The 5,122-nt window shown below is 55.1% G+C and overlaps 1 non-coding gene across 1 annotated transcript; it reads left to right on the forward strand.

Annotated features, from left to right (window-relative positions):
* Nucleotides 1-4,591: 4,591 nt before the first annotated feature.
* TRNAV-CAC lies at nucleotides 4,592-4,664 on the forward strand. Its single transcript has one exon. It is a non-coding gene; the product is annotated as a tRNA-Val (tRNA).
* The last annotated feature ends 458 nt before the right edge of the window (nucleotides 4,665-5,122 follow it).

The following is a 5,122-nucleotide window of genomic DNA, read 5'->3' on the forward strand; positions in this document are numbered from 1 at the left end:
AATTTTAAATAATTTTTGAAGGTGTGTTCTGTAACCGGAGTCCAGAGGAACAACGGAACCTGTGTAGGGGCAGTGAAGATGTCCGCAATATTCTCCCTCACCCTCCTGGTGGCCCGTTTGTGCATAGCATCTGCTGCCTTAGTTGAGGGCGCCGAGTCCTAACCACTAGACCACCAGGGAGGTTTGCTGCCTTGGTTGAACACGGAATCCCGGACAGACCCACCACGCAGTGGGTGTTCAGAGACTTAAGGTGAGTCTACAGCAAGCCCCTTGGCTCTGCGACGGAACGAACTGACCCTCCAGCCCAGAGGCCGCTTTCCATTCCAAGCAGAATCTGCTTCAAACGGAGAAAGAAGACAATGGTGCCCCAAGAAAATCCAAGGACCAAGAATCCTATCCTATCCTGTCTTACGTTGTTTCCAGTATTGGCCACCACTTATGGTGGAAACAATGACACAGAAAGAAAGGCAAAGACAGCACAATTCCTTTTCCCTTCGGGCCTTCCCTACTTACCAGTAAGCTGAAGGTAGAATGTGTGTATTTAGAAGTAAACTAAGAACAGCTGAGTGAATTCTGTGCAACATTTCCACTGGTCTGATAAAGACAAAAATTCTTGTGCTCATAGGAGCTAGGAAATATGGATTATGTGACTTCAGTGGTTCTGCCTGGGTTAAATGCTTTTATATTTGCACCATCGGCTAAAAACAAATATGGAGTTAGATAAGGAGAGATTCTCAAAAAGATGATTGCAATAGAGAGAAAGGTCCAGTATCAGAAATCTGCAAATATCTCTCAACATTAAATGGCAAAAGGGGCTCCCTTCACAGGGAGGGGTACACAGAGCTTAGCAGAAACTTTCAAGGGGAAATTGAGGCAGCAGGGCCGCGTGAACAGAGAACACGATGAGAAAGCCCGTTTTCCAGGAAACGTATTTGCCTTTGGCCAGTGGATAGGCAGCTTAAGCTGGTAAGCAGGACACATTCTTCCTATCAGTGCTTGCTCGATCTTGGACACAAGCCGAAGTCTAAGGGCCTCTGGGGAGGAGAGAAGCTTGACTACAAGTCAGCACAGGCTAAAGCGGAGGATGAGAACGGGGCCTCATACAATCTAATGATAACCGGCAAAATTCATCCTAATTATTTGAATTTTTGTTTACACAGAATGACATTAAATAGCAGATTAAAAAAAAAATCACAACAAGTTGGGAGGGAGGCCACAGGAGAAGGGGAAAAGGTTTATATTTCACGACCTCCAGCAGCCCTTTTCTTGCTCCTTTCTGAGCAAGAGGCTCACGTTTTCATCTTCCGTTGGGCTCCACAACTCCGTGAGCTGCTCCTAGTACCAGATGGTAAGTTGCCTTTCCGGGTCTCCATTTGTATTATCGTGATTTCCGGCTTCTTTCTCAAACTTCCCAGCTGGAGTTCCAGTTTTGTTACCCATCTTCACTGTTCTGGGGTTTGAACAAGCAGCCTAAGACCTTGGGAAGGCCCACGCTACACCTCCCATACAGGCGTCCCTAGGGGCCCTGGATCCAGCTGACTGCTCTTTTGCTTTGCCTGGAGGATAGAGGTCAGCAGCAGTTCGTGGCAATCGCCAACCGCCCTTTCCTCCAGCAGGAGCTGGGCAGGGCAGACATCTCTCCAGAGCCCTCGGTTGGATTTTGCTGACCCATTGCTTTTGCAAGGCCCAGCCCCACGTCTGCTGGCCCATTCCTGCGTGGGGCCCCCCAGCCTCACACCTCCCAGCAAACTCTGTGTCCCCGGTGGGAAGAGGGGCTGTTTCTGACCACCTGTGGGGCCAGGTGGACTTGGGCAGGGGAGGGGTGGAAACCCGGCAATGTTTCTGGCATGTCCACCTTGTGCTACCCCTATACTGGTCTCTCGCGGCAGCAGCGGGGACTGGACGCTGGTGGTCTCCTAGGAGCTAGGGCACAAGAGCCATCAAAGCCTTGTAGCTTGGGCCGCCTGAGTGGCTCAGTCATTAAGGGTCTGCCTTCATCTCAGGTCATGATCCCAGGGTCCTGGGGGGGGTCCCTCCTCAGCGGGAAGCCCGCTTCTTCTTCTTCTCCCAAATCCCCTGTTGTGTTCCCTCTTTCTCTGTCAAATAAATAAATAAAATCTTTAAAAAAAAAAAAAAAGCCTTGTAGCTTGCTGGACCCAAACTAGAACGACTCGATAACCAAATTTGACCAAACCCCCATCTCCTTCCTCACTAGCATGGCGGTGATTTATTCCCATCTGTCACGCGAGATTGGAATTTAATTCACCGGCCATTTAACTCGTTTGTTACATCACTTTCCCTTACTCCTCTTACTTCCCAGCTTACAAGTAAAATCAAGCAGTTCGTTACCATATAGAAAGACACTGCTGTTTTACAAGAAGTCCAAAGGGGTTAAGCGTGGCATTCCTGATCTTGCAAGCCCAGCTCGTGTATTTGCATGGCTCTGGACTGCCCCACGGGGCACTTGAAACACTGGCAGAAAAGGCCAAAATGGTAAAATTACTGCACCACCTAGAACTCTAATTTTAACTAGCTTTAGGGTTACAAAGTGAGAGAAAGTTCTGTAATTACTAATACTGTGTTTCTATTGACAGACCCTTTCTAGATTTAGCAGGTATCTGAAATATTGTGCACGTTTCCGAGTGCAGTTTAGTAACAGATCAGTGATTCCTCGGCGGGAGGGGGGAAGCATTTTGGAATTCCTGAAAGGACAGCTGCAGTCTTCATAGCTTCCCTGTCCCTCCGGAGCCCACAAACCCAGCAACCCGGTGTTGGACTCTGCCCTTTGTCTCTCTTGAGAACCCCAGCCAGAAGGACCAGGAGCTCACCACCACGCCTGATTTCCACCTTCGAGTCAATGATCAGCGTTCTGACCTTTAAAATATATTTCAGCGAGAAGTAGTGAAATTGGCTTAGAGAAGAGGTCGCTGAGATGCTGAGACACCCACTCCGGCCGCCCCCTCCCGGTCCCAGCCAAGGGACCCTTCACCCAGCGCAGGGTCCATTTTAATTCTCGACTCAGGTCTCAGCTCTGGGGGAAAGAAGCAGTGGCCTTCCTCTGGAGCAGGGCGTTGAGGTGGGTGAAGCCAAGTTCTGAGCCCCAGAAGCTGTGTGGACCTCCATGTCTGGCTGTGGAATCAGCCCGTCTGTCCGGCCACCAGGCTCAGGATCACCAGGCCGGGTGCGGGGCCTTGGTGAGCTCAGAGCTGGACCCAGCAGGGCTGAGCGCCAAGCGCAGACTTACATCTCTTCGCGAGCACCTGGATAGACCTACCTGGGGAGCATGTGGGTCGCTGCCGCCCGCCACCTTCCGCTTTTAACTCATACTGGGGGGGTGCGATCCCCTCCGTGGACAGCCTTTCCCGACACAACTGGCCTGCTGCCCTCTGCGTTTCAGTTTGCCTTCCCTGGTTCTCCAACTTTCTAAGTCTTAGTTTTGGTCTCTGCTGGGGGCCCCAACTCCTCTTCCCCTGATGCAAAGAGAACATGCTAGTGTCTGTCTGGCTCAACAGTGTTAGGACTTGGAGAATAATGACACCCAGTCCAAACACGCCAAGTGACTGAGAGAGCCTGCCTCGGTCATGTGCCATCGAGATATGGCAAGAAATGTGGGCTTTGGTCTTCATCCCAGGACCCCTGCCAGAGCTCCTAAAACTTTTGTAATTCCCTAAGAAAGAAAAACTGGGAGGATGTTTCCTTCTCCCCTTTCTTCTTTGCCCTGGTTCCTGTCCCAGAGCTCCTAAGTCCCTTGGAACTCCCTGGAGAGGTGTGTGTTACAGTCTAATGAGGTGACTCCTGGAGAGCTTCAGGATGGGGTCTGGTCACCAGAAAAAGTATTGTGATTAGAAACTTGGAAATTTCCGCTGACACCCCCCACCTCCTCTGGAGAGAGGCTGGAGATTGACTTCATAATGGATCGTGCCTCCTTGGTGAGACCCCCACAAAAAGAAATAAATTAATAAAATAAAATATCCCTGAGATAGGGGGTCTGCAGCGCTTCCAGGCTGGTGAACCCATGGAAACCCTATGCCCCTTCCCACCTACCCTTCCCTAGGCATCTCCTCCATCTGGTGTTCCTGCGTCGCATCCTTTTCTCACAAACCGGTGCTGGGGTGCGTGACCCGTTTTCCCGCGTTCCCGGAGTCATTCTAGCCCATGATCAAGCGGGAGGAGGAGGTGGTGGGAAGCTCCGTCTATAGCCGGTTGGTCCCAAGCACAGGTGACGACTTGCACTTGTGACAGGTGCCTGCGGCGGGGGGTGGGGGGGGTGGGGTGGTGCTGGGAGGGGGGTGGTGTCCGGTGGGACCGAGCCCTGAACCCGTGGGATCTGCCGCTGCCCCTGAGGGCCCGGGGCGGGAACGGAGCGGAACTGGAGGACTCCGGCCGGCGTCCCGGGGCGCGGCTGGCGCGGGTGGGGGAGACGGCGCGGCCCGCGTTTCCGGAGCCCCGGGCGGCCCTCGGCGGCTCCCCCTCCCGCAGCGGCCGCGCAGCCCCAGCTCGCGCGGGGCCGGAGCTTCTCGGCGGGGGCGCGTCGGTCCCGCCCGCGGCCGCCCAGCGGCAAGGCGGCTTTGCAGGCATCGGCTGCCGGCCGGTTTCCGTAGTGTAGTGGTTATCACGTTCGCCTCACACGCGAAAGGTCCCCGGTTCGAAACCGGGCGGAAACACGTGTCCCTTTTACCGGCGGTGTCGGGGTCCTGCGGCCGAATCGGCCCACTCCCCGGGGTAGGAGGCCGGTCGGCAGGTGGCCTGTCCCTGCGGGGGCAGCGGGCGGCTTTGCAGCCCCCGCGCCACCTCCTTTCCCTTGTCACTTTCCAGCCCCAGAAAGGGAAAGGAAGCCCGGGGTGCCGATGCGGCCCCTGGGGGTTCTCGGTCGGACTCGGCCCAGGGCCCGCTTCTCGGCTGGGGGCGCCCCCTCCGGGGAATCGGCCAGCGGGTGCGGGGGGCCCAGCGGTTGCGGGGGCCCAGCCTGTGCGGGGGCCCAGCCGGTGCGGGGGCCCAGCCGGTGCGGGGGCCGATGGCCCGCAGGACCGAGGAGACCGAGGAGCGGGTCCCCACCAAACCCGCCTTTCCCGGTTTCTCCGTTTCGGCTGCCACCACCCGGCCGCGTCTAACGTGATCTCCT

This window comes from Mustela erminea, chromosome 17 (assembly GCF_009829155.1).
Source record: "Mustela erminea isolate mMusErm1 chromosome 17, mMusErm1.Pri, whole genome shotgun sequence".
NCBI lineage: Eukaryota > Metazoa > Chordata > Mammalia > Carnivora > Mustelidae > Mustela > Mustela erminea.